Below are 12721 nucleotides of genomic sequence, written 5' to 3' on the forward strand. Positions count from 1 at the left end.
ATTGAAGAATTTGTCTTATTCTTATAAATTTGACTCAATTACACATACACACACATTAGGAATGAGACCTTTATCAGATAAATTTATTGCAAAGATTTTCCCCCAGTTTTCTGATTCTCTTCTAACTCTAGCTGCATTGATTTTGTTTGAGTAAAAACTTAATTTTATGTAATCAAAATTCTCAGTTTTATCTACTGTGAACCTCTCTATTTCTTATTTGTTCATGAACTCCTCCCTTATCCATTGTTCTGACAGATGATGCACAGGCCTCTCTGGTCCCTATTTCCTGAAGGCAATATCTAGTAATAAATTAGATTTTATTCCTCTCCTAGGGTTCTCTGGATGGGAGATGGGTCTAGGCTTCATCCAAGTGGTTCCAGTCCCCACCAATGGTATTCCTTGAATTATAAAGAGTTGTCCCTACATCCCAGTTCCATTAGCAACTGCCAGATTAGCTTTTACATAGAAATATTTACTCAATGATAGAATTACAAATATACAAACTTATACCCCCAATAAGTAAGCACAGAACCTTTCTCTCTTTCACCTAGTTTCTAGTAGAGACTGAGATTCATAATTTAGTTAATTTCCTAAAGAGCATAGTCCCAGTTCCAAGTCTTAGTACCACCCTCAGGCTCAAGTCTTAGGGGTATTTCCTCTTCAGGGATTCTGGGTTGGGTTGGTTGGCTATACCATCCCACCTGTAATCCTGGTTTGAAAGTCAAAATGGTTTGAACTACCAGGTCCCATGAGGTTTACCTCTGATACCTGCAACTGAGCAAAACAACAACACAGAACAGAAACAAATCTTCTTCAGGTCCATTTCTAAGGTTGGGGAAATGTAGTCCTTCCCCTCCCATCAGTTCAGTTCAAGGCATCTTTACTAAGGATGAACTGGGATCTTCACTCTCTAGATGCAGCAGATAACAGCTGAAGGTAGCCAATCAAAGGAGGCTATCCTCTTCTACATGGCAGGGAGTGTGGTGGGCTCCATGTAAAGAAAACCAGATATGCTCCAAAGACCCCTCAAGGGCAGCTCCATGTTAGGAGAACTGAACACGCCCAAAGAAGCCTGGGATACAGAGGTAATTTTTTCCCATGTTCCTCTAATTTGTTTATGATTTCACCTTTTATATCTAAATCATTTACATTTATATTTAACTCATTAACTCCTGCTCTCTTTGTGGCCAAATTCACAGCAGGTTATGTCACAGTATGTGTTGATATAGACAGGCACATTGAGGGGAAGTTGAGGAAAGAGTCAACCTTTTTTGGGACTTCCATTAGCTTGAGTTTTCTGCACTGAGTTGCCTGAAAAGCTGATATGCTCAATGCCTCCCTTCTCTACTGTAGCTTGATCCTTTCTTTTTTTATTAGGAGTGTGCTAGAAATGCCATGTTTCCTCTAGCCTCTCAAATCTAGACCTTCAGAATCTCTTCCCTTATTTCTAAAGATAGCTTCTTTCTTTTCTATGAATTCCTTAGGGCATGACCAAGTCAGTCATCAGATGGCTTTGATTAATTCAAGGAAGTGTTCAGCCCTATTCACTCTTGATTCTGACTGATTGATTCAATTAAAAAAAACCCTCCTTACCTAACAAAATGGGTGGTATATTCAATGGCATTCCATCATATAAGTCAGGGGAGAATTAATATTACTGCCTTAAAAACTCTCCTATCTTATTATCATGATTCTTATCTTAAGATATATTATCATATATCTTATTATGATATCTTATTTTCAACCTTATTTTGGAAGCTAGGGAGAGGAAGGCTGGCAAGAGAGAAGATGCTGGGTATTTGGTTGAAGGACTGATATGCTGCCCATAGTATGGGCATAGTATGCCCATCAGTATGGGCCGGAAATGTTCAGGTTGATGGGAAATTTCCCTTTTCTCTTCCCCTACCCCAAAAAGTTAGATTTGCAAGAGTTCCTTTCTCAAAACTAATACCAATAATAATGAACATTAATATAGTGCTTTAAAGTTTGCAAAGCAGTATATATGCATATAGATACAAATATTTATAATCGCACGCAATCTTAATTATCCTTTGAAGTTGAGTATTAATATTTCTATTTTACAGATGAAGAAATTGAAGTTGAGAGGTTATGGAGCTTGTCAGAGACACAACTAGTAAGTTGCTTAAGTTAGGATCTGAAATGAGGTTTTCTTGACTCCAAGGTCTATTACACTGTTCACTACCTACCTAGCTGCTTACACTATATGCCCTCCTACTGGTGTCGATGACATGGAGTGCAGAAATTGACTCCTGCTGAAAACCTGACTTGTGGAAAACCAGAAATCCTTCTGGGGTTGCAATCCTCAAGTCTTCCTTCCAACAGTGGGGCAATGATGGGACGACTGAAAACTAGAAAGTCACCTGTGATTAGACTTCAAAACTTATTCTTTTAGGGGCGGCTAGGTGGCGCAGTGAATAGAGCACCGGCCCTGGAGTCCAGGAGGACCTGAGTTAAAATCCGGCCTCAGACACTTAACACAAAAAACTAGCCGTGTGACCTTGGGCAAGTCACTTAACCCCAATTGCCTTCCAAAAAGCAAAAAACAAAACAAAACAACAACAAGAAAAAGCTTGTCCTTTTAAGGTTTATTGATTGGCAGAAGGATGGAAAATTGACAAGTCCTATTAGAGTAGGTAGGAAGGGGGATTAAGGTCAGCAAGGTTTGTGTATGTGTGGGTTCCTCACTCATAAACTTTCCTTATGACTGTAGGATGAAAAGGGAATACTGAAGATAAAGTGTTTCTAAGTGTTGAGAGAACAGGCTTTGAGAAGTGTGGCAACAAGTATTGACATTGATAAGGGGAGGAGCTAATTAAACATCAACGTCATGAGGTGACCATGTTTGCGGGCAGAGACAATGATTTCACAGGGTAGTTGGGTCTTGGGGCAGGAACAAGGGTTCACAAGGTGGGAGGGCTTTGGGTTTGGTGGCAGGTTGATGGTGGTGTTGCAGTTGGCTTAGAATTTTGTAAGTAGCATAGCTCCTTACCTCACTGAAGATCCTCTCGAAGATTCCTGTCCTTCAGTAGCGACCTCAATGGAAAGACTGAGAAAAACCTTTTTGTGCATCTTTTTGTTGTCTGATGCTCTGCCTTCCCTTCCTTTCACCCTCCAGCACTCCATCTAAGTGAGGCCTAAGGTGAAACAAACAAAAATCGTCTTGATTCAGGGAATCCAGGGTTCCTTGCATTCTTGTTAGAAGCACAGCAAATCAGAGCATCAGTCACAATCATTACCACTCTAATGTTACTTCAGTCAAATCATGGCTGATTAAAAACAGCCCTGTTAATAAACCACAGGCTTTATTTCTCTTCAAATGCCTATAACCGCTTTCCACAATGTCTATTAAAAACCTAAAACCAAAGAAAAACATTGATTCTGTCTCCAAGTACCACTCATTCCCAAGAGAGGAAGAAAGTGAGTGAGAGAGAGAAATGGTTCTTATTTCCCACCTTTTCCTCATTTATTGGAGCTGAGTAGCTTTAATAACTTAAAGAAGGAATAAATAGAAAACAGACAGGCATTATCTGTGGTTTTCTCCATTAGATCAGCTGAAAACAGTCCTCCTCTGCCTGGAAATATATGCATTTGCCAATAATTCTCTGTGTCTGACTCATATCCTTATTACCTCTTCCCCTTTCTTTCCCCTTAAGGGACTGATTTTCCCCCTCATCTAAGGCAAAAAGAATTTCTTTGGATTAAGAAGACTGATGAATGCACTTTTAATATTGAAGCTCAGGTTCCTAGGCTCCAGAAAACAGACTTTACTCGTTGCTTTCTTTGTCTGTCTTGTCTCCCTGTCTTAGTTTATTCCCTCCCTTTGCTCTTCAGAAATATAAGGATGGCACTCAACCACCAGAACCATACGCAACCTTCACTCAGTTATTGAAAAGAAGGTACAGGACCTATAAGCAAAACCTTAATGGTTTTGCTGGTTTTGCTGGACTATATATTTGTTACAAAGGAGGGACTCTACTGGGATTGGAGCTGCCTATGGAAGCTTAGCAAGTAGTGATGGGGCAGCTAGGTGGTTCAGTGGCAAGAGTGCTGGACCTGGATTCAGGAAGTCCTGAGTTCAAATCTTGCTTCAGATGCTACCTACCTATGTGACCCTGGTCAAATCTCGTAATCTTTATCTGTCTCAGTTTGTTCATCTGTAAAATGGGAATAATAATTAGCACCTCCTTTCCAGCGTTGTTGTAAGGATCAACTGAAGTAAGAATTGTAAAGCACTTAGCACAGTGCCCAGGAGATAGTAAGTGCTGGCATTATGGCATGATTGTTATTGATATACAAAAAAGCATCAATAAAACATTTTAAATGCAGAGAAGAAAACAAAAAGCTCAGAAGGAGGTACAAACAAACCTGTTATTATTTTGCTTAATGTGTCATGGGAATGGAGGTCAGTTAGTCAATAAGGTTTCAATCCTTTGAGCATGTGCAGATCTGCCCTTTCTAGTGGGTGATAAAAAGCATTAGCAGCCCTTTTCTGCTTGGTTGCAGTCCATGCAGCATTGGTGAACTTGATTTAAGACACATGTGACCGAGGAGTTGGAACTGTCTTTTGGCTGACTGAGGAGTGAGAAGGATTATGGATGAATCAGGAGAAGCTGAGAAAAACCGAGTGTGATATGAAAGCTTCATGCAGCCCATCTTTAATTTTCACTCCTGACAACTTTCAAGTGTAGAGAGCTGCTGGGGTCTGCTGGGCAGGAAAAGGAAGCCATGGGCTCCTTTGCCCTCACCATCTCCATTTTCTTCCTTCCCATGTTCCATCCCTGCCAACCTCCATGTGTCTCTAAGCTCATGGTGCCTGTGTTTGTTTGTCTTATTCTCAGGGAAGGGGCAGGGAACCTATAGACTCGAATCCACATGTGGCCCTCTGACGGACTCCAAGGGCCACACTTGAGGGCCTAGAGGGCCACAAGTTGGGATTCAGTCAAAGAGCCACACTTGAGGACCTGGAGGGCCACATATGACCTCAAGGCTGCAGGCTCCCCACCCCTGTCTTAGCGGAATGAGTATCCTGACATGAGAGTGCCCACTGCCAAATCCCCACTAGTGCCCAGAGATACCAGCAGAATCTGCTGGCCAAGGACAGAGGAAGTCCCTGTAGACTTAGGTTCCACTATCCTTTCTCCACCTGGCCTCTTGGAGCAATCTTCTTTCACAGTCCGTGAAGAGAGCGAGAGATCCTTTTTCAGAATCTTTTGATCGATAGTTCTGGTGTTGCCTCTCCCGAATCCTCAGCGGTCTGGTTCTGAAGCCAGTCAGAAAGCTTTTCTTGATCTAGTAGTACTGACCCTGAGTCATAATGGACAGAGTTCTGAAATCCTCCATGTTGTATTGGAAAGAGGGAATGTAGTGGTCTGTACATGTAACCCACCAGGGCTGGAAGACCCATGTGTGAGCTAGGGGAGCTGTGAGAGAGTCTCCTACATTCCAGGCAGTGTGCTAAGCTCTTTTACAAATATTATTTGTACAAATTGTAGAAATATTATTTGATCAAATATCATTCGATCCTCATAGCAATCCAGGAGGCAGGTATTGTTATTATCTCCATTTTACAGTTGAGGAAACTGAGGCAAACCGAGGATAGTCCAGGGTCACACAGCTAGTAAGTGTCTGAGGTTAGTTTTTAATTTAAGTCTTCCTGATTCCCAGCCCAGAGCCCTATCCACTCTTCCTACCACATTACCTAGCTGCCCTTGCTGGTCTCATTATGTATACACTCACACACAGACAAATACACACACATACATATGTGTATACACACATATACATTCCTACATACATACATGCATGTATATATATATATATTTAAAAACAAATTGTAGATAGATGACACGTTCATAGTCTCTTATGCAAGCCTCATTTTTTTGTCTATTGAAATGTTTGTGTTTGTTGATGATTGTTAGGTTCACAATAAAGAAAAAAATTTAAATTGAAAAAAAATTCCTTCAGAAAGAAAAATAAAAGAAGCCTTTCCTTCTTTCATGAGGATTTCACATGCCCTTCGGGTGAAGACTGGATGAAAGGCCTACTGATCAGTGCCCAAGAAAATATATTTTAAGTCAAAACCCCAGAGGGGGAAAGGGATGAGTTTAACCCAGAGAAAATGGAACTATCTGTGCCTGCCCCTCCAATGTCCTTTGTTTCTAACAACCTGTTCAATTCAATTCCATCCAAGCAAGATAAATGTTTGCTACTATTAGTATTGTAGGTATACTTATCAATGAATCAGAAGCATTTATTAAGTAGTTACAATTCCTCATTTCAGATCCTAATTTAGACATTTACTAGTTATGTCCCTGATAAGTTACATAAGCTTAGTTTCCTCATCTGTAAAGACAACCTCCCTGCCTTCAAGAGGCTCACATTCCAATGGGGGGAGACAACATGTAAACAGCTACTCAGAAAATAGGCGCAGAATAAGTAGAAGGTAATCTCAAAAGGAAGGTGCTAGAAGCCGGGGACACCAGAAAATACTTGTAGAAAGTGAGATTTAAGCTTTCTTAAGGGCAGCAAGGTGACACAGCACATAAGACGTTGGGCTGGGAATGAAGAAAATTCATCTTCCTGAGTTCAACTCTGGCCTCAGATACTTATGGGCTGTGTGACCCTGGGCAAGTCACTTAACTCTGTCTCAGTTTCCTTATCTGTAAAATGGGCTGGAGAAGGCAATGGCCAACCACTCCAGTACTTTTGCCAAGAAAGGCCCAAGTGAGGTCATGAAGAGTTTGGACAATACTGAAACAACTGAACGACAGCAACAACAGAAAGTGGAGGAGAGACGGGAGGGTGTGTTAGGTACAGGGGACAGCCATACTCAAGGGCATTGAGTGAGGAGAGGGCTTGTTGTGAGACATGCCCAGTGTAGCAGAATCGTCAAGTTCTCAGAGAGGAATAAAGTGTAAGAAGCCTGGAAAAGTAGAAAGGGGTCAGGTTATGAAGGTTTTTCAGTGCCAAGCAGAGAACTTTCTATTTGACCCTGGAGGCAATAAGGAGCCATTGGAATTTGTTGAGTAGGGAGGACATTTGGTCAAGTTAGGAAAATTCCCTTTAGCAGTTGAGTGGAGTATTGGGTTGGAGGGGGAGAGATTTGTGGCAGCAAGGTCAATTAGGAGCATAATTTCCATTTTAAAGATAAGGAAACTGACTCTCAGGAAGCTGAAGTGACTTGTATAGGTGCCATGCTATTAAGTACTGAAGGCTGGATTTGAACCCAGGTTTTCCTAACCCCAAACTCCTTTCATTGTACCACACTGCCTAATCAGGAAATGTTCTCCCTCAGTCTAATTAGTTGTTTTGTGTGAACCAAATCAGATCTTACCCAACTTCTATTTTTGCTCATTGCATCTTTCCATGAGGAAAGTAGAGAAGGATGTTCTTTGCATTCTGGCTCTGAGATCGAGTCTCTCTCGAGATCTGAATATGTGACTGTGTCACTCCTCCAGATGTGCCTATATCCTGCTCAACTTGATTTGTCCTTATTGCCAAATCAAAAGCCTTTTCCTGGCTTTCCATATGGAGGAAATAGTGAAAATTCCTGTCCACTACCAAGTATTCTAAGCTTGTGATATTTTCCATATCTCTTCATTGGTAATTTTACCAGCCACCCTAGGGTAATTGCTTTCAGATGATAACAACTGATTTTATGGCACACGTGGCACACATCCCAAAGGGGATTATTCATCTGCCATTCCTCATTTCCTTAGGGAATGCTCGCTATACACATCAGTGCCCACCGTGGATTGCCATCCAGACCAGCCAATTGCTGTTCTGAACAGTGAAGAAGACCGTCCTCCTAAAAGGTGCCCATTGCTAAAAATCAGTACCTCTGAACGTACGATTCCTCTAAATGAGTGGCCTGAAAGTGGAGGCCAAGCGCTTACTGGGGGCTGTGGCATGAGCGCCAAGTACGTGTGAACGACCAATGAGGGTCAGAAGACGGACTGCCTCTCTCACTTCTTATAATAACTGATCATCAGCTTGCCTCCAACTGAATGTTACATATTATGGCTCAATACTCTCTTATCTTGCCTTTTCCCACCTTTGGTCTCCTGTGGCTGTGTCAAGTGTTGACTCCTCAGGCCAGTTAGAAAGTAACCCCAACCCAGATACCTTTAGTGGTTTCTGAGACAAATCCTCCTTATTCCAACCACCCCAATCTTATCCTCAGATCACCCTGTGATTGCCACAGGCACCTCTTAGCAGTAAGTCCCATGCTCCAGGGCAGTCAGTTATGAGTAAGATACTGACACACGGTTTTGGTTTTGGTGGGAAGGAAAGATGGAGTTAGGCCCAGATGGATTACAATCGGAATTGCAGCTCTCATTCCGTTATCTTTCCCCTCAAATCTGCTTCTCACCCCAAATGTCCTTAACTCTCTCCAAGGTACCACCACCCTTTTGGTGTCCTTGGCTCTCAGTCTCCCCCTTTCACCCTAGATTATTCACTCAACTGAAATAGCTCTCTTCAAAGTCACCGATGATATTTTCACTGCCAAAGCTGAGGGCCTTTTCTTAATCCTTTTCCTACTTGACTTCTCAGTTATATTTGGCACTATTGACCACTCTCTCTTCCTGGATACTTAACTCTCCAGGTTGTTGAAAAAGATATGTTTGTCTCTTGTAAACTCTCAAATATGCACACATTAAAAACATGGAAACGAAATTTTCTAATTTGCTAAAAAACATCTCCCAAACAATTTTCAGTGGATTTTGAACATATTTGTTAAAAATATTAAAATGCAACACTTTCTAATTAGTTTATAAGAACAAGTGATATCAGGGAAATGGGGCTTTTCCTACCTGAATGTCTACAAAAACTTTTGCACAATTGATGGATGGGATTGAAAAATAAATATAATGAATTAGTAAATATAAATTCTATAAAATAATGCACTTCTCCCATTGGGATCTCTGAATCTTTATGAGACATCTTTTTCAGTTATGAGAGTCATTAAAACTAGAAAAATAAATAGCCAGATCTCCAAATTGCCATGCCACAAAGTGTTAAACCAACATTTTTCTTAAAAATTTTTTTTTTTTTTGCTTTTTGGATGGGGGAAGGTAGGGCAATTGGGGTTAAGTGACTTGCCCAGTTTTTGTGTTAAGTGTCTGAGGCTGAATTTGAACTCAGGTCTGCCTTACTCCATGGCCGGTACCCTATTCAGTGCACCACCTAGCTGCCCCCAAACCATTTTTCAAAAGCAATGGAATGCACTTAATCACATTACTCTTCGTAGAATATTTAGTAATAATTATATTTTAGTGAGAGCAAAAAAATTACTTGCAGTATATTTTTGACAAATTGTTTCCTCTTTGTCTCTTCTCTTTTAGTGTTTATTTAGGAGTGAGTTTTATAATACACATAATTATTAGCATAGTAGTAGACATATATAATTTATAAATAAGTAGATATACATATATTGGGGATACACACTCAAAAGGTTTCCTTGTAAGGATGTGGAATTAAAAATATTTGGAGATTATTTCTTTAGATGATCCATGAGCTCTCCTGATGGCATTTATGGTATGAGGACATCCATGGTTTTGCATGGAATGAATAACTCACCTATAATATACAACAGAACTTTTCCTAAAGTCTGACTCCATAATCTCCTCATGGTGTGTATATGGCCTGGGTTCTTAAAGATCTGGCTAATGATTAATGCCAGGCTAGCTCAGCCTCTGGCAGACCTAACCAGGTTGGAGAACCCTAGCAATTGACATGTGTCTATGCACCAAGACTCAGCCTATTTGGAAGGCACTCATTACCAGATCTAAACATTCAGAGTGGAGGTGTTGCTAAATTCACATTTTTTAGTGTTTTGCCTGCAGGATGGGATCCTCACTTGTCATGGCAAGCAGGCCAGGGTTGGGTGAAGCAGACAATTTTTAGGGTACCTTCTTCACTCCAGGAGGTGAGCAGTGCAGTCCTTAAAAAAGGCTGTTCAGACTCCATGGGGCTGCTGAAACCCATTGCTACTTCTAGTGAGTCCAGTGAGAAGATGACCTATGACCTGGACAGCCTGTGGGCAGGGTTGTGACTACAGCTCCCAATCCACCCGCACCTGCTACTTTGTCACTTGCCTGTTGCCACAGGACTTTGATGTAGGTAAAAATGGTATGAGTAATATCTTTTGACACACACAAATTGGATTGAAGTGAGGCAGAGTTGCGAGAAATCATCTGCTTTACTTTGTCTTCCAGAGTCATCAAAATCCAGTGACAAGACAAAAGTCAAGATGACTGGTGATAGTTTGGGATGCAGTGGATAACCCTGGTGTTTTCAATGTCTAACTAAGCTCTAAGCATCCTACAGTACCTGCTCCAGCTGCCTTCATGGCTGTTGGAACAAATTGTTCTCATGTGTACATTCTGCTGGGAGGGGTTTGAGACCCTCATCATGATGTTTTAGCCCATCTGCCAAAACAGTTTACTAGAGTGTGGTTACTGCACATGTTACAGACTCTTGGAGCCATAGGTGAGACTTGGGATGCCAAAGGTGGCTGAGCAGCCCTGAAAAGGGCTCAGCAGTTCTCACATTGGAGGTGTTAGACCTTCCTAAACACTCTATACCCCTTCAGAGTTATGTCATGCCACCGGAAGTATGGAAGGAAGAAGGAAAGGGATTGTTGAGGTCACTGCCTCTTTAAAGGTCAGCTGAAGGACTCCTGCTCAGTGATCTTTAAGGGGATTGCTTTGTCATTTCCAAGGAGCCTGAGTTTTTCAAGACTTGAGTGACACACGGCTATCTTGAAGTAGCCAAGGAGTTTTTTTTCATAATTTAAGAGTCCAGACTCTGAGCTGCTATATATGTCACTGTTGGCCATATTAGCTATGAGCATGCTCTGATACATGGAAATATTTTGTTTCTGCATTTCTTTTCTTTTCAAATATATCCTTCTCTTCTCTCCTCACAAAAAAGTCATTCCTTATAACAAAGAATAAAAAAGAAGGGAAGAAAAAGAACAGTTCAGCAAAATCAACCAAATATGAGTATATGCATTGTTCCACACCCAAAGTCATTTAATTCTGCAAAGAAAAAAGGGAGGGGAATCATCTCTATTCTTCTTTGGGACCAGGCATGGCCATTATAAGTATACAGCATTGAATTTAAGGTCTGTTTTATTCTTTCCATTTACTTAGTTCAGGGGTAGGGAACCTGTGGCCTTGAGGCCACATGTGACCCTCTGGGTCCTCAACTGCAGTCCTTGTAAAGCCAAGCATAACAGTTCTCTAGAGGACTACTGTTATGAATAGCTCTAAGGTTCTAATCACATAGTATAGTGAACTCTTTATTTATTCAGCAGTAAACTAAAGCAAAACGTTCACAGAAATCAAAGTACAGCATTCACAATATTATAACATAACAACTTATCACTGAAGTGGCCACATAGTTTTAAACAAAAGATATTCAGGAAGTCCTTAACTCAGTCATCCTTAAGGAGCAATCCTTCTTAAGGGATACAAAGTCCAAAGGTCTCCCACCCCTAGGTCACATTGTCTTAATCTTGTCAGTCAGAAAGTCTTCTTTCTTCTTGATTGGAGACTAGCTTCCATTCATCCTTAACTCAATCATCCTTAAGGGGTACAAGGTACAAAGTACAAAGTTCTCCTACCCCTAGGCCACAGTAAATCATGATCTTGTCAGTCAGCACTAAGTACCTAAAGAGAGGTCTTTTCATCTTGACTTAAGGCTGGCTCCCAGATTCCATGGTTCCTCTTCCATGGGTCCAGCTCTTGCCTGAATTCACCCAACTGTCACCTGAATCTATAGTCAGGCAACTCTCAGCTTCATGTCCAGTGCCCATTTCATATAGAAGCTCACAGTGTCCAGTTCACCTCAAGTCCTTTGCAGTTTCTGTTTCTGGGAAGACAAAGCTTAACAGAGCCAAAACAACATTCATGCACATTGCTGGCCCCATCATCAATTCACTATCTGCCTGTGAAATCAACACAGACCCACAAACAAGGTCTAAGAACTCAACACACATCATCAGTATAGTCTCAGGACCTCTGAAAACCTTCTCAGGACTTTTGTGAACAGACAACAAGAAAATCCTCTTTCAGGGCTTCTGAACAATCAGTAAGGTCCCAGGGCGTCTATACAAATTATCACAAAAACAAATCAACACAGACAGAACAGACAAACAGAGTGCCGGCCACCACAGTATCCTCAGTTCTACTCAGTCCCAGCTGTGCTTGAGTTTTTTTATCTGTCAATAGATTCTCCCTGTTCCACCTACTTCTTACATCCTTCCTGTTCCTGTCTTTGGAACTGTGTCCCTCCCACTGTGGGATTCACAGATTCTGTTTCTTAACAAAGACTTCACATAATCACAGGTGAGGTTCCAAGACACTTGAGCTGAAACAAGGTGCTAAGCATTCATTTGCTTGCCATCACAATCCTTTGACTGAACCCAGACTTGTGAAGTCACCCTTGACTTCGCTGTAGTCACTATGGATTTGTTTTCCTACTTCTGCTTACTTCACTTCACATCAATTTCTGTGAATCTTGTCATGATTCTCTATAGTCTTCATTTAAATTATTTCTCATAGCAATAATATTCCATTATGTTCACAAACCACCATTTGTTCTGCTAATCCTTTTTTTTTTTTTAAGCAATCGGGGTTAAGTAAGTTGCTCAAGGTTACCAAGTCCCATTCACAAATGGCTTGTTACTGTAGAC

The 12721-nt window shown here is 41.1% G+C and overlaps 1 long non-coding RNA gene across 1 annotated transcript in view; it reads right to left on the minus strand.

The window, feature by feature from the left end:
• LOC138161137 (uncharacterized) overlaps positions 1-12721 on the minus strand; it is a 29633-nt gene that overhangs the window by 15329 nt on the left and 1583 nt on the right. The window contains exon 2 of the long non-coding RNA XR_011168284.1: positions 3011-3155. This is a non-coding gene — a long non-coding RNA (uncharacterized lncRNA). The remainder of the gene's footprint in view (positions 1-3010; positions 3156-12721) is intronic.

Source organism: Petaurus breviceps, unplaced genomic scaffold (assembly GCF_028583685.1).
Source record: "Petaurus breviceps papuanus isolate PSGF00001 unplaced genomic scaffold, PetGlider_PUasm1.0 183, whole genome shotgun sequence".
Classification (NCBI taxonomy): domain Eukaryota; kingdom Metazoa; phylum Chordata; class Mammalia; order Diprotodontia; family Petauridae; genus Petaurus; species Petaurus breviceps.